Source organism: Corylus avellana, chromosome 1, assembly GCF_965113065.1.
Source record: "Corylus avellana chromosome 1, dhCorAvel1.hap1.2, whole genome shotgun sequence".
NCBI classification, from domain to species: Eukaryota; Viridiplantae; Streptophyta; class Magnoliopsida; order Fagales; family Betulaceae; genus Corylus; species Corylus avellana.
The window spans coordinates 35,511,026-35,528,825 of NC_142490.1; the positions used below are offsets into that span (position 1 = coordinate 35,511,026).

At 32.5% G+C, this 17,800-nt stretch overlaps 1 long non-coding RNA gene across 1 annotated transcript; it reads right to left on the bottom strand.

The window, feature by feature from the left end:
* Nucleotides 1-542: 542 nt before the first annotated feature.
* On the bottom strand, nucleotides 543-3,887 carry LOC132171912 (uncharacterized). Its single transcript, XR_015909770.1, has 2 exons — nucleotides 3,186-3,887; nucleotides 543-789 (listed from the first exon to the last, which is right to left on the bottom strand). It is a non-coding gene; the product is annotated as an uncharacterized LOC132171912 (long non-coding RNA).
* Between the last annotated feature and the right edge of the window lie 13,913 nt (nucleotides 3,888-17,800).

Here is a 17,800-nt window from a genome sequence, read left to right on the forward strand (position 1 = left end):
GAATGTTGCAGCTCATCTTGCTGCAACTCTCATTTGAAATCCAATTGCTGCCCATCAATCAAATCATATCTTTCCAAACCAAGCTTCTGCCAATCAAGCTACCATGACAGCCATGCTATCAATCAATAATGGAAAAGGATCAACAAGATCAGCCAAATCAGCAAATCCTACCATATCACTAGACAACCTCAAAATGAAAGAATATGCAGCACTCAATCAAGTAGAAAAGGAAATCCAAATATTGAAGGAAACTTGTCAATCTTTGAAATAAGGAAAATTATTATTATTTGTAATTTCCTTGTATATACTGTCAAGATTATGCACCGAGAAAAAAACTTTCACTTGCTAGTCTATTTTGTTCAGAATCTGGATTGTCTTGATGAGATTCAAGCAAATAAGCACGTTCCAATCATATGTTAAGGTAGCAATGGAACTAACTCTCTTGGAAACCTCATTGTTTCACAAAACGGAAAGGTGAAAAGTTTGAAAACGTTATTCATGCATGTGAAGGAAAACAATGCAAACCTCACACATCAAAGACAATGACCATGATGTCTTGTTGTTAAACTTCAAAAGTACTGTAACAGGAAAAATTGTTGTGTCTGTGTCAATTACAATCAAAATAGAAAGCAACAGAAATTGCTCCTCTCCCTTTAACCTTCTCAAATAATAATTTATGATCTGATACAACTAATTAAGATAAAATAAATAAATAAATAAAGCAGCTTCATCTTATACACTTATGTAGTGATCCCAACTTGTCCAGAACTTTACCTTTGGATAGTAGAGCTGCCAAAATATTAGTTGCTGGGCATATGCATGAAATTAAAAACCAATAATTTGTCTATATATAGCAGACTATATTATATTGTACTTAATTTTCCATATAAACCACCAAATCATTAATGTTGCATATAACAATTTTGATTTTTATTAAGCTAAGGGAAGTAATGGAGACAACCAAGATAGTAAAAAAGAAAAAGAAAAAAAGGTAGAACAAAGAAAGAAAAACTTGGTTGCTTTATCCTCATTGTAGGTTGAAGCTAAATCACCACGTATCTCAAAACTTTAAGTTACAAGGAATGGATGAATTTAATGATTTAATAAATATTCTAACATTCTACATCACGTGTGGCTGATCAAACTCTTCTCAACACGTGAAATATTTAACTAAAATAAAGTGAATTGTAGAGTCAGGTTCAAGTTCATAACCTATCTCCCTATGAGATTATAATTAATATTCTAACAAAGATTACCTCTGAAAATAGTTTATCGTGTGTTGTGTAAGCAAGTGGCTTTCCAGACAACAGCCAACGCTTGGATAAATTAATGAAAAATTAATGGAAATTATATCTCGGAAGTCTTTGGTTTAATTTTACCATGTGACATGCATGGATGCATAAGCATGAGCTTACTGTAAAGTGTTTTTTTTTTTTTTTTTTTTTTATGCCAAACAGTACTTATCTTTTGCTAATGCAATTTATAAAAGCAAAATGAAGATCCTCTGACGCCACTTCCACAAAGTAATTAATTGTGAAGAATAAGGAAAACATGTTCCAACCCTTAGGCATCAATAAAATTTCCAAAATAATAAATACATTTCATTAATTTGTCCAAAAAAGGTTGAGAACTCTTTGGATAAAATATATATAATGATCTTATGAATATATTGCATCATAAAAGAGAATAAAGAGCAAAGCACATAGCAAATGCAATGCACAATATATTGTTTTCGTATATATTGAGAAAAAAAGGAAGGAAGGAAGGCAGGAGGGTGCTTATCCGGATGAACAAGTGTTCCCAAGTATTACTCCATTAATATTTGCATGGGATTGATGTTAAGAATATTACAAATTTTATTTAAAAAAAAAAAACTTTTACAAACTCGATCAACTGACAATCCGTAATTGATGAAAAAAAACTATCAATTAAATAGTACTCTTAATTATTTCACTAAGAACTGTCATATTAATTTCTAAATGACTTTACAGTAAAAATTGTAATACCTCAAACATCTCTCTCTAAATATATATATAAGATGTACATGTGCAAGTGTGTGATCATGTATTTATGCTTTCTGGTAGTTATGAATTCTAAATTCATTAACTATATAAATATTTGTGATTGAGTTAATTAAAAAATTAAATTAATTATTTTCTTTGAGTTAAAACTTTTCGGATAAGTGGTAATCCGAGTAACATGGTATCAAAGCTAAGATTTTGAATTCAATCCTCACCTTTCCTTTCAGTTAAATAGCCCAATTCTAGATGGGAGTGTTAAAACATATATAATATTAATTACATAATCAAATTCATCCTTTTCAATTAACTTAAACTTTTGATATTAAAAAAATTGATATTGATCACCAAAACAGTATTATGGATACAAAAACTCCATTTCACACATCAATCGACTAAATTGTATGAAAATTGTAGTGGTTTAACATGATCAGATGTATTTTGTCTTGTAAAGGCCCTGATGATCAGAATGGATGATTTTGTCTTATATCAATCGTACTTATTATGAACCCTTTTTCTGAAAACATTTGTACACCCAAGTAGAAGAAAATGAGGCAGCTAGCTAGCTAGTAGATATTAAGATCAGACCATAAAGCAGGATCAGAGATAAATTTGTCATTTAATTGTGTATGTTTGTGCACGAATTGCCAAGTCCTGGCAAAAAGTACAACTATACGATTTTGCATGCCATATATATAATTAATTGTCTCCTTGGCTTTTATTTGAAAAAAAAACTGTCTCCTATACGATTTGGGAATTTGTTTTACATTATATGCTTCTACACACTGCGCACAACTTCAAGACAAAAATTCACACAAAAGCAAAACACAAAGAGAGAGAGAGAGAGAGAGAGAGAGAGGGAGAGAGAGAGAGAGAGAGAGAGAGAGATTGTAGTTTTCAACATATCAAGAGGCGTGGTTGGTGCTGGGTGAGTTGAAAACGAAGCGTTGATATGGAGTACTGGTGGATGTGGGCATGCATGTTCATGTCATATATATGTATGGATATGAGTTTATGTATGTGGACAACAAAATTAATAAATAACTTTTGAGGGAAAAAATAAATAAAGGTATAATAACAACACAACAACAGAATCAATGAATTAGTAGTACTTGTAAATCAGAGAAAAATTGCTGAAAAAAATATGGAATTGGACTTGAAGAATACCTGGAATCCATTTGTTCTGATCTGAGACATTATATATATATATATATTCCCAAAGATGGCATGTATATATATATACATACATACATATATATACATATATGAAAAAGTCTCTTTGCATTGATTTCTTTGTTGGAAGTGAGTGATTGAAGCTGCAAGATGACCTGATGGAACCCCTTGAAAAAACTCTATGAAGCTGATGTGGAAGGAGATTCAATTTTCTCAAAAACCCCTTAAAAATCTTATGATCTAAATATCTCCACACCCTATTTTGGAAATATATATATATATATATATATATATATATATATATATATATATATATATATATACACAAATTTGTTGGGTGGCAGCAAGATTGAGTAAAGAGTGATGGGGTTTTTACCAGATCATGCTGGCAGCTTCAACCTCTCAAACCAACAAAACCAAACATCTGATGAGATGGAAGAACCAAAGCCATGAATAGCAGTTTTAAGGAGGAGCCAGCAGAAGCTCCAATCTCGTGCATAAAATAAAGATTCACAGAAGGAGGCACGAGATATGCATGCTTTGTGGGGGTGGGGGCTGAAGCCTCGTGAATCCAACTATATATATAAATGCTTTATGCACAGCTCTCCATCTCCCTTTTGATCTACTGTGCCATTGATGGAGTATTTAATGGTGGGTTTCCTTCCCTTACAGCTACTGACAATGACCTATTCTCTCTCTTTCTCTCTCTCTCTCTGTCTCTCTGTGTGCAGGGCTTTCATATTTGCTTTCCACACTATAAATGAAAAAAAGAGGAATGAACAGGGGACCAGTTGGTCTTGTCAGGAAATTGACAATCTTTGCCCAACTCAAATTAGCTGTACATGTTTTGTTTTTCCTAGATGATTAACTAAGGATTAATGGTGGTAATACTTTTAATCTCAAAAGAATAGTTCAAAAATCAGTAACACTTGATCAAGTGTTTGTGTGGAACCCGAATGACATGCATAGTTAATAATTAATGAAAAGTGATTTTTCATTCCTTTTTCATTTTGCTTCTTTTGTTTTTGTGGTTAATTATATGCAATAAAAGGTTCTGCTATAGATGTACCTAAGATGTAACCAAATAGATGTACCTAAAATGTAACCAAATTCATCTGTATATGCGTTAGAACAATTTTCGAATGGTCGAACTCGTGATAGAGCTTCTGCAAAATAGAGAAAGTAGTCATGGGAATTCATCAACCCCTCAGGGAACTAGAGACACTACTCCATCTTCTACTGAGTGAGAGAGATAGAGAGAGAGAGATACGTTTATCTTTTGGAGAGAGCGTTCATTTTATAATGAGGTTTGGATGCTTTGACCAGAATAGGGCTGCCAAGCCCTGTGCTAATGAAGCGGAGGTCACTAGGTTTAAATCTCCCTTCCCCTTCCTTTGTGTGGATATGTCAAAAAAAAAAAAAAAAGTGGGCCAAGTATTCAAGTTGCTAGGCCCAACGAGGCGACCAAGTCCAACAACTTGGATCTCTACATTTCATTAATGAGATAGATTCATGAAATAACTGTTTGATATCTAGGTCAGTTTTTCTGATGAGTTATTATAAATCTTAAGAATATTTCTATTGTACACTTCAAATTTTACTTTTCTCTAAAAAATTTAAAAAATCCCACAAAAAATAATTCACTTAATAGACTCTCGACTCAATGTTAAATTTAACTCTTGTTAGTAACACTCTCTAAATATAAAGAGCTCAAAAGTAAAAGTTATTTATTTATTAATGTTCTTTCTCTTTCATCTCAACTAAAGAAGATTTTTAATACAAAGAGTCTAAAAAACTTGATTTCATCAATAAAATAGAATATTTAGTGAAAATAGAGAAATATTTAGCAATTTTAATTGATATTTAGTGGTTTTAAAAAGTATCTAACTAAATCAACTAAAGTAAATTTTTATAGTTCAATTTTTTTTTTTTACCAAAAAAAAATAAAAAATTAAAGAGCTCATTGTGAATCAAGTAAAGTTGTACTCATCAATCAATAATATATATATATATATATATATATATATATATATATATATAATTTTTGGAATATTTGCTTAATTATGTAATAGAAATGATTTACATCCTGTTGTCTGCATTATTAATTAAACTAATATTATGTCCCTCCACCTAAAGCAGCAGCTCATTAAGATACAATACCTTTTTTGGGGTGTAATTGCTTTAAATTTGTGTGCAACCTTTTCAAAAGCTTGGAAAAATGTTAGCCGAAAGAGTAGGTAATTAGTTAGGGTTTCTTCCGTTACAAAAAGCAGGTAGCTCAAAGGAGGCGGTCTCCATGTGCTTTTGTTGACCGCTCCGTCCCTACATGCACCTATACACAAACTCCAATGATACTCTTCCATTATTTTTTATAGGGTTTTTTTTAAAACAAATAAAAATAATAATAATAATTTCTCTTCTCTTTAACAAAATACTAAAATAACCGGATCCACCATCTTTGTTAATTTTTGAAACTCTGATGTTGAGAGCTCGGAGGGGGTGGGGTTTCAGTGGTGAGTGGTAGACGTTGGATTAGAATTAATGAAAAGGTTTATAGAATTTATTTGAACTAATGATACAGTATTTTTATTTACATTGTATTTTGTGTTTTTACTTAATATGTCAAATTTTTATTGAAGGTTGTAAAAATGAGTTTTACACAACATCTTCATAGAAAGGACTCTCTTTTTTTTTCTTTTTCTTTTTTTCTTTTTATTTAGAAAATGTTAGGATGGAGAGACCAACTATAATTATTTGGACGTGATCATAGTACATAACACCTACAGCTATATCTGCTAAGAATCAATGACGGGTGGGGCCTAGACAAAGAGAAACGGCAAGAATTTTTTCAAGTCCAGTTGAGTCATAACTTCACCCAACTTTACCAGAATATCAGTAAAATTCAAAATAATTAACACTAATCAGGCTAGCATGGAAATTTCCTTCATTAATTTTTATGGGGTTGTTGATACTGTTCCAATATTTACATGAATAGCCAGCTGGTTGGTGGAATCAGTTGACGCTGGCCTCCTTTTTGTCTTTTGCTTTGGGTGGTTCCTCTGTCTTTTTTGTTGACAAACAATAACATATGTAGACAAACCCTAATGGAAGGTAAAGGACCACAACTTTTTAAACATGTTTGATTAGTGGACAGGGTCACATGTTTTTTTGTAATTTAGCTCAAAGAGTTGAATTTTCAATTGATTAAGGTAGGTGTGGTGGTGGTTATGAATAAAGGAGTCCAGATTGATTAGTATTTTTCTTTTTTATTTTCCTGTATATTTGGCCCCACTTGTGTTTGATTACTTTCTTGTCTTCCCTTTGAGATAGGGTTTGCAGATGCCTTTTGTTTGTCCCAAATTATCTGTTTTTGTTCAAGGGTGGTGCAGATTCATTTAGGGGATTGCATTATCTTTAATTAGATTTTTTTCTTCTTTTTTTAGCATTATCAATAGAGAAATGCTACGGTTCCTATGGGTGTTCTCATAATTCTAAGCGGATATTATTTTTTATTTTTTATAAAGAACCGGTGGAGTAAGTTTTTTTCATTTTTTTTATAAAACAATATTCACATAGGATTAGGAAAACACCGGGAGGAATTGTATATATACTCTGATATTCAGAGTGAGAAATTTAGGACTACTCCAACTAGAAAGTTAATTCTAGTTCAAAATTTACTTTGAGTGTTAAATCGATTACCATTTATTTCAAAATGGTTCAAATTCTCTCTTAATAAGCTATGTAACACGTAAAATATTTAATTAAAATAAGAAGTGAATAACGAAACAATATTCAAACTCAAGACCTTTACTCTCGTATCATGTTAAATCATTACTTATCACAAAGACTTAAATTAACAAAAATAGATTATTTTAATCATTTAATTTTTATTCTACCATAAGAGATGCCATAGGATTTAGACTCACAATCATTTATTCTTATTAAAATATTAATTAAATAATTAAATTTATTATTATTATTATTATTATTATTATTATTAATTTAAGCCTTTGTAATAGAGTTGAGGTGACTTTAAAGAGTAGTGCTACATGCCACACCCAGCGTGAGTGAACAACACTCATGCGGGATGAACAGTACATATAAATTTACTGTTTAAAAAAAAATTATCTTTTCTTTTTAAATTCATACATACTGTTCACCGGACATGAATACTGTTCACTCACGTGGGGTGTACTGTATATCATTACTAGATGTTAAAACACCATAATAAATTATCTCTTATGCCATTTTAAATGGATTATGAAAAATAGCCAAACTATAACTCAAACAAAATTTTAATAATAGATATAAAAATAATTTTCCTCATTTGTGAAGAATATTTTCGATTTTTCTAGCAAGTGAGAGAAGGAAAAAAAAATTATTATTTACTTGAATTGTACTTACTGCTTTGCTGGCCTACCTGCTACACTAAATAGTCAACTGTTTCTAATTAAAGCTAAAATTACTGTTGGGTCTTCCATATATTCCCCCTAGAAGTAAGTTTTTCTCCAGTTCATATCTGGAAAATTCGATTTCCAAGTTGATCCTTGGGGTGATGAAACTTTTGTGAAAGCAAATGGGAACAAGAGGGTGACAACTTGTACCACCATTTGCATGCTCTGGATTTGTCTCTCTTTCGGCCTTTGTTTTCATATGTATATTCATTGGAAAAAATGGGTGAATAGATTGACTTGTCTGCCTCTTTACATTGAACCAAAGCTCATGGAATCTTTTTCCATTTTGTGTAGTAAAAAGTAGGAGAAAATTCGTATATCTCTCAAATTAAAGTTTAAAAGCTTTCAATTTAGAGTATTAAACTTTAATTTTTTTGCAATGTTCTTTATTTATTGAGATTTTTCGTTAAATCTTGTCAAAGTTTCCAAAGTCCAAACTACCCCTGTTATTATTATTAGGGAAATCATATCAAAAATCCTTAGGTCAACGCGCTTTTTTTAAAAACTCCCTGGGTATTTTTTTTTGAAAATTTAGTCCCTGGGTCACTCGAAACTACTAGAAAACTCCCTACCGTCAATTTTTGCTAACTGGCGTTAGTCCACTCAAAACGCACCGTTTCATCTTATTAAAATATTAATTTTTTATTAATTTAATTTAAAAAAATTAAACTTTTTTTAAAATAAAAAAAAAAAAAAAAAAAATTGAAGCGTGCCACCCCTGGCCACCCCCCAACCCCTAAGGGGTGGCCGCAAGCCACCCTAGGGGTGGGTTGCCCACCCCCGGGTGGTTTGGGGTGGCCCGAAGGCCACCCCTGGTGGCCAGGGGTGGCTCGCGGCCACCCCAGAGGTGGTTTGGGGTGGCCGCGAGCCACCCCTGGCTTGGAGGGGTGGCCCGAAGGCCACCCCAAGCCACCAATGGTGTGGCTCGAGCCACCCCATGGGTGGAAAGGGGTGGCCCGCAGGCCACCCCAAACCACCCGGGGGTGGCCGCAAGCCACCCCAGGGGTGGGCAACCCACCCCTGGGGTGGCTTGCGGCCACCCCTTAGGGGTTGGGGGGTGGCCAGGGGTGGCACGGCCACCCCTGGCCACCCTTCAATTTTTTTTTCTTTTTTTTTTTCATTTTTTTTTAAAAAAGTTTAATTTTTTTAAATTAAATTAATAAAAAATTAATATTTTAATAAGATGAAACGGTGCGTTTTGAGTGGACTAACGGCAGCTAGCAAAAATTGACGGTAGGGAGTTTTCTAGTAGTTTCGAGTGACCCAGGGACTAAATTTTCAAAAAAAAATACTCAGAGAGTTTTTAAAAAAAGTGCGTTGACCTAAGGATTTATGATATGATTTCCCTTATTATTATTATTTTTAATAAATTGCAAAGTTTCAGGCATAGTATTTTTGCAAATTCCGTTAAACCCCAACCAACATCTAAATATTTGCAATTTTTTATTTTATTTTTTATAATAATAAAAAATGGTATTTAGGATTTTTTTTTTTTTAGAAGATTTAATGGAAAATCATATTTAATAGAGGGGGACATTACAAAAAATAAAAAATTAAGAGTTTTTTTTTTTTTTTTAACTTTAAGGGTAGTTTCAAAACCCGTAAAAATTCAACGGAATTTTGTGAAGTTTTTCCTAAAAGTATGAGCAGCTGAATATATATATATATATATATGGCTGAAAATGTAGGCGGTTATTAATCGCTCGCTAACCGCTATAACTGCTAACTGGCATAACAGCTAACCGCATTTTTATATAATATATATTTATATGTTTTTATAATTATTATAATAATAACACTTATAACATGATCATTAAATTACAATTTTTTTGAGATAATCACAATTTAAGTATTAATATATTATCACTATAATTTATATAATTATATCACGTAATGAATTGATCATTAAATCATATGATTATACAATAACAAATAATACATATATAATATGATATATATAATTCATAGTCATAAGTCATTGGTAAATTTTATGTTGCGTAGAAGGTGACCTACGAGGATTTTAGAAATTTTATTTGTATGTTGTGTTTAATTCATTGTTTAAAACATTGGTAAATGTTGAATCTTAACAAGTTATGAAATGCATTTAAGGACTTTTCTTTTTAAGTACAAGTAAATATAAAGTAATTTAAATTTGTGGTCAAATATTTTAGATTTTTCAATATAAGCTCTTTTTATACTAATTCGGCCCAATTTGATGTATATAGCAAATTTTGATGCTAAAAGGCCTTGAAAAAATAAAAAAATAAAAAATAAAAAATAAAAAGGGAAAAAACAATGAAAGTGAGCCCAAAAAAAGCCCAACTCTCAAAATTGGCCCAAAAGGCCCAACTTGTAAAAAGCGGTTAGTGGAGGCGGTTATTTATTTAATAACCGCTAACCGGCGGTTAACCTCCTAGTAATTAGCGATTTTAGCCACTAACCACTAACCGTAACCGTCTTTTCACTCATATATATATATATATATATATATATATATATATGATAAAAGCTATTGGTATCAAAATGATGTGAAATTTATTCATTGGTACCCATATTATTTTTCTTTATTAATTTTTTTTTTTGTCATCTCTAATGAATAAGCTCCACATCATCTTTTTATTCATCTCTTGAGTAAAAATTTAGTACCCTTAACATTTCTCTATCTAGAGACTATATATATATATATATATATATATATATATAAAAGAAGGAGTCAATGACCTACAACTTGGGAGAAATATGTGTTAAATAGAGTAACCATATTCCACATTTCAATGTTAATTGTTGGCGTAGCTTGACTATAAGATGCTAAATTGGAGGCTTGTTAGGTTTGGTTTAACTACTAATTTATTGAAAACGTGTTAGGTAAACTAAGCGTACCCTAGTTTTCAAATCTAACCATTAATTTATCAACTTAATGCAACTGACAATCTCACATTATATATATATATATATATATATATATATATATATATATGAGGGCTATAAGGAGAGAATATTATTGTGAAGGATGATTGATAAAATAAGAATTAAATGCTCATAAAGTGTGCTATAATTGAGTCAATTCCCTTAAAAAAATTATTTACCCCTACCAATTTTTTTTTTTTTTTTTTGAAGCGGAACTCAAATATTTCATTCAATAATCAAAGCTTTTTCAGCCAATACAACATCACGAATGCATAATGGGGTGGACCCCCTCCATTGATATTCCTCGTTCAGCTGTAATGCCAAATTAGCCAACTTATCCGCTGCCGAATTTGCTTCTCTCCGGACATGAAAAACTTGCCAGGACCGGCAACTTCCCAAGGTCAGCTTCGTATCGTCCAGCAGGTGTCCCACCGACACCCAGCAATTCTCATCCCCTTGAAGACCTCGAACCACCCCAAGGGAGTCCCCTTCAAGTATAACGTACCAATTTTGATGAACTGGTATACACTATACATTGGGTTACAGAAAATAGTTCTCTAGGTTACCATTGTGTTTTGTACAAAATCAAACCAAATCAGAACACCATCTGACTTTCCATAAACTATAATATTAGCCAAAGATAAAAACTTGATACACCTTAAGTAATGTTTGAGTGAGTTGAACCTTACAAATGCAACTTAAATTTTTTATTTTATTTTTATGTTGGATTCTCTTCTTTCAAGGCTCTTTAAACTTTATATTTAAAACAATTTCAAACCACAATATATATACTAATTTGGAAAATTATTTTAACAGTTCCTCGCGGTTAATTAATTAGTTTTTTTATTTTTTTTGGTTAAATAGAGGTCTTCTTAAGCTATCTAATCTGTTTTTTGTATTAGAACTTTTCGAGTAATTCCAGAAGTCCTTCTTGTGTCTTTCTAAGAATAATGTGACTCTTAAAATCATCATTTGATTAAATGCAATAATGATCAATTACAAGCTCAACAGTGATTTTAAGAGCTACATCATTCTTAAAGAAACACAAGAGTGACACAAGATGGACTTGTAGCATTACTCGAACTTTTCCTCTCTCGATATGCATCTCAAATCCAATATATATATACCATAATTAAGTTTTCTGCATTTTTAACAACTAGTGGGGTCCATCTAATATGATAATGTTTCTTTGTTTCCTATGTTAATGATGTTATTATAGTTAAAATTAAAGATTTTGGACCATGCAAACATATACAGATGCCATTTCAAATCCGTAGAAGGTAATGAGTAAGACGCGTTAGAGTGATTTAATTAATTAATTAATTAAGATGCATTAATCAGAGTGACAAATTATTAATTAATTACTTTCTACATGGAAGTGTCTCCACAACAAATATCGAAACCGATAAGGATCCGATCCATTTTCTTTGGATCAGTACCCGATCCTCCACTGGTCAGATTGACCCGTCACACCGGTTAAACTTTTAAATGGTATTTATTTATTTTTTTCATTATTTTTGAAAACTCAGATTGGTAATTCTAAGTATTACAAAATTTTCCTTGTTTTCACCACAAAGTAATTTTTTCTTAAATTAGTTCGTAAGTTTTAAGGTGCCTAAATCAGTACGTCGAATAGTTTACTAAATTAAAAATATTTTTTAACAAATAGGTGAAAAGTGAAATCTTGAGCTCAATATATCCATTGAGTGCACATTTTTTTACATAAGATTTTTACCTTGGCATATTTTTAACGCACATTTTTTGTGTCACTCGTATCAGTTAAGTAATTAGCTAAGGGCCGGCTCAATATATTTGGGGGGGTTTAGGCGAAATTTTGAAGTTGGACTTTTTTTTTTTTTAATATTTAAATATTAATTAAATAATATTTATTTTTAATAATATTATTATATTTTTATAATATTATTATTATTTTTATTCTCGTTGTTGTTTCATGACTTTTAAGTTTAACTTTTAACTAGTTACCCAAAAAAATTGATGTGGCATATTTGTTTTTTTAGGTTAATTGGCCTTATTTTAGAGGCCTTAAATTTTTATGGGAAAAAATTTTAGGCCTTATTTAAAAAAAGAAAAATTAGGCCTTAAGTTAAAATAAAATTAAAAATTTTTTTAGGCTTTATTAAAATTTTTTTTGAGCAATATTAAAAAAAAAAATTGGATCTTACTAACTGGGGGCCTTAGGTGACCGCCTCAATGGCCTAGCCATTGAGCCGGCCCTGATTAGCTTAAAGAATAAGATATATAGACACATTGAATGTTTTTATTAGTCCAACATGGGCAAAATGTCAATGGGCATATCTTCCTAAAAGAGATTGGTCAAATTTGAAAAAATTGACGGCTGAATTTATTTGTCTCAACGATAAAACTTGGGAAGGTTTTCCTGTTTTTAGTTAAGAAAATATATTGTATACAAAGACTTCAGGGAAAAGTACACTTTACTCCTTAAAGTTTGAGTTGATTTTCATATTAATTTTTAATGTTTTTATTTTTCCAATGCACCTCCCAAAATTTTAAATTTTTATAACTCGACCTTTTAACTGACGAAAAAGTGATCACACGTGATCACTTTTGTAGCTTTCTTTCCCAAAATGCCCCCCACGCATGCCCCATGGCCCCAAGCCTAAGGCCATTGCCACGGAGGAGAATCATGACATCTAGCGACCAACACAGGTCTAAGGTTCATGACATCTAGTGGAGGAGAATCATGACACCTCTTCACTTTCTCTTCAACTGAGTAGTACAGGTTTGTGCGGCAATAGCAGGTCTAAGATTCCTTGGATTTGAATCTCAACCTCCCGGCGCCAGAAGACGATCACCGGGAACCCAAATTCTCGTGGTACTTAAAAAAGGGTTAGATTTTTTTTTTTTTTTTTCGCCGTTTATCTTCTGCGGTTGATCACAAGACTGATTTGATGCAAATTACCATAATCGTTTTCCCTTTCTTTTCTTTTTTTTTCCTTCATATTTAGCATTCACAAACTGTAAGATTCATTCAATTCCTTTTCCATATCTTTGTTAAAGCAAGTTGTGTATTTAGAAAGAAAGAGCAGCGTGTGGGTGGGGGCAGGGGGCATTTTGGAGAAGAAAGCTACAAAAGTGATCACATGCGAGTCACGTGATCACTTTTTTGTCAGTCAAAACTACTTTGACTAACTGATACGTCGAATTGCAAAAATTTTAAACTTTGAGGAGGTGCATTGCAAAAATTGAAATATTAGGAGTCGAATTGAAAATCGGCTCAAACTTTGGTAGGTAAAGTGTACTTTTCCCAAGACTTTAAATTCAACATACATATAACTAACGTTTTCTCTCTAGGTCTCTAAAACCCTAGAGGAGAAAGGATTCTTCAAGTCTATAGTAGGCTATGAAGGTATTTGGATTACTTGGCGAGTTGGCGGTGGGATCTGGTGGTAACTCTTGGAATGATGGCCGAAGACATTACAAAACTTTGGATGAACTTCTCTTTGTCAGAAGAAGAGGGCGCAAAGGTAGAGATCCAAAACCATGACCTTGAAGAGACGAAGACCAGGGGACAATCCTGCCTAGCGGGTAAACTAATAGCAGATAGATATGTCAGTAAGGAGACCATAAAATCCACTTTGATAAGAGGTTGGAAGCCGTCAGGGACAATCTTGTTCAAAGTACTGGGGGCCAATTTATTTCTGATCGAGTTTGAACATTTTTGGGACAAATCAAGAGTAATGGAGGGACGTCCTTGGATTTTTTTAAGGTAATCTTTCCTCGGTGGAGGAGTTTGATGGACTAACACTACAATCAAAAATTGAGTTCGTGAAGGCATCTTTTTGGATTCGAATGTTCAACCTACCTTTCGCTTGTGTTGTGCCAAATACTCACCTAAATTAATAGGCAAATACTTGGTACATTTTACTCGCAAGTGCACAAGATCAAATGATAGTATAGTAGGCAAATACGAGATCATTCCCACGAGGATTGGTAAATTATGTTTAAAAGTAATTTCCTATTTAATTAACAGATAAAATTCAATTGTCATGATTGACTTAAAATAAAGAAATAAAATAAAAGATAAATTAAAACTAAAAAGGATTAGGTTTTTGATATCCATCACTAATCAGACTAATTAAGATAACAATATGTCAATGCGCCAATTATACCGGTATATTTAATGTTTGCCAACCTAAGGGTATGAGTGTCTACTCCTTAAGCTATTGATTTCCTTAAGCAACGAATTAAGTATGAGTGTCTACTCTAATTCTTTTCTTTCTTAAAGGATTTAACATGGGTGTATACTAAGTCGTTATTTAAGAAAGCATAAATCTGTGAAAATCAACAAACACATGAGGCCTAGGGCATGGGTGTCTACTCCTGGTTTCCCATGCTGATTAACCCAAGAACCCTGTGTGGATTTCTTTTGTTACTCTTATTAAATCTAGGACTCTGTCATTCAAATTGATTTAATTAACTAGTCCATACCACATGCATATGTTGATCAGACAAACACATATAAGGAATTTAAGATAACAGGAATTAATCAAGTTAAATATACCAAAATATAATTGTAGCAAAGACGCCAATATTGCAATCCTAAAAAGACATAATTAGGGCTTCAATCTAGCCCCAATTAAAATATAAACTTCATAACAATATAAAAGGTGGAAGAGAAGAAAAACCAAAACTCCTCTTGATCTAACCTTCAGTTCATTTATAGAGCTTGTGCCTCTTTCTCCACACTTTTTCCTAGAAGCTAAGAGGTCTATTTATAGGCCTTTAGAAGTCCTTGTTACATTATAAACCTAGAAAATTCATAGGGTTTAGTCATATTACAAATGGGACTTGGAATATCCTAATATGGAAGGAAAGGTCATTCTGGCCACAGCTCATTATTCTCCAACGCACGGGTGTGATTGATCGCAACTCGTGTGCACTCGATCGTACGTCTTCAATCGAGTCTCCTTGTGTGCGCACGAGCGCACGCCTTGCGCTCGTCTGGTCCTTTTGCTTGTAGTGCGCTCGATTGCAGGTCTCATGCGATCGATCGCACTACCAGAGCCTCCAACTTTTCCCGAATTTGTTCTTTAAGCTCAATACTTCCAGGTTTTATTCATTTTCTTCCAAAGGCCTACAAAGACACAGAAAATGAATAAAATGGCATAAACTAACAACATTAAAGAATTAACACATATAAGTTTAAGGGCTAAAATATGAATATTTTGACACTTAACACACCCCCCAAGCTTACATATTGCTAGTCCCTTAGCAATACGATATTAAAAGCTAAATGGAAAAACAGAAAATAAAAAGATAAATCCAGCTTTCGTGGGATATACGATTGCATTTAGCATATGTAACAAGCGTTTTAAACCCCTAGGAATTTCCTAGAGGACTAGTGAAGTCTCGTGAGGGTTTTCCAGAAATGTTACCCACAAACATCATGCAAGAGTTCATGTTATTCAAAAATTAAGGTATCACTCAAAACCATGATTCTCATTCATTGGTAAGCTTAAAATGATAAACCCCATCTTCACAATGAATTAGAATTTTAAAATTTAATCACTTACAAAAGACATGCTAAGGTATCACAAGTTCGAAACAGTGTAAAGTAAACTAGCACATAAATATGAAGGTTCCAATTATTTCCAACGTGCAATGTCTCAATATCTCAAAGTTCACTGAAATCCCTATTAGAATGAACAACAATGGCATTTTTTTTTTTTTCCAGTCTTCATCAGGTTGCGCAATGTTTGGTTCCTTAAGCTTTCTAATTGACCTATGTAACGAGTGTTAAGTCAATGACTTCCAAACCAGATGGTTTTAGGGCATTAGGTGCAGAGACACCCCTAGGACTTACTAACTCAAGTCAAAAAGGCTACGAAACCAAACTAACCATGACACTAACCAAATCAAAATTCTTCACCTTTTGACATCGACACTCAATGCTTTGAGGCAAGGGTTCTAGTTACTTAGTAAAAAGCTTATCAACGATATATATATATATATATTTTATTTTATTTTTTTTTCTTTTTATCACATATATATATGCCAAAATATCCATCTAATAGATCATCCAATTTTACCCAAGACAAAGAAACACACACATCAGAATTTATGTCATACCCCATAAATTATGAGCTAATATGCTTGTGTAAGATCAGATCAAACATATGAATTCTCAACTGCCTAAAGCAAGTAACCAAACTGAAAAATTTTTATCATCGGATCATGTGCTCAAAATTTTAAGCTCACCAATGAAATCAAATCACAATTCTTAAGATCAACCAAAATTTTAAGACAAACATGAACATGCATATAAAGTGTCTCTCATACTTCAAAACATAAATTACACATTGTCCCCAATGTGTCTATAACATGGAAAGAATTTACCCAGAAAATGTACGAAATTGTTTGGAATAACATGGCTCATAGCACACCCCCAAACTTGAACTGCAGCACACTTGTCCAGGCAAAATAAAACACTAAAACAAATAAAAGGAAACAAAAACAAAACTAAAGATAAAAATTGAAAAACAAATAGAAAAAATGATAGGATAAACTATGGGGTACCTCCCATGAGCGCTAAGTTTAACGTCTTCAGCCAGACTGTACAGCAGCTTCAGTACTGCTAGATGGAGGTGCGCTCGATCGCACTACCGCATAGTAGCTCAAAGTTATGGACAGAAAACAGAGAAAAATTAAAACCACAAAAAAATAATAATAATAATAATAAAAACTAACAGACTTTAAAAACATAAACATAAAACAAAAGGCAAAATAAAAGAAAATAGAAAACAAAAACAAATAAAAATGAAAAATAAAAGCAAAATTGAAATTAGCAGCTTCAGTACTGCTGTCTTGCTGTGCGCTCGATCGCAGTGCACTTGCGCTCCTTCACACAGCTGCGCTCGATCTCCCTGAAATGGGCGCTCGAGCGTACTGTTGCAAAACTTAAGCATATAGGGTTCACAGGCAGCAGTGCGTTCGATCGCAGTGAGACTACGCTCGATCGCACTGCCGCAAATTAAAACAGATTTGCGGACAAAAACATAAACAAAAAACAAAACATAAAAATTAAACAAAAATAAATAGAAACATAAAACAAACAAAATAAAACAAAAATAAACAAAACAGATAAAACAAAGCAAAATAAAAAATAAATAAAAGAAACTAAATTAAACTAAAGGAAAAAAATTTCTAGACATAATTTAACACAATCCCCGGCAACGGTGCCAAAAAACTTGTGCCAAATACCCACCT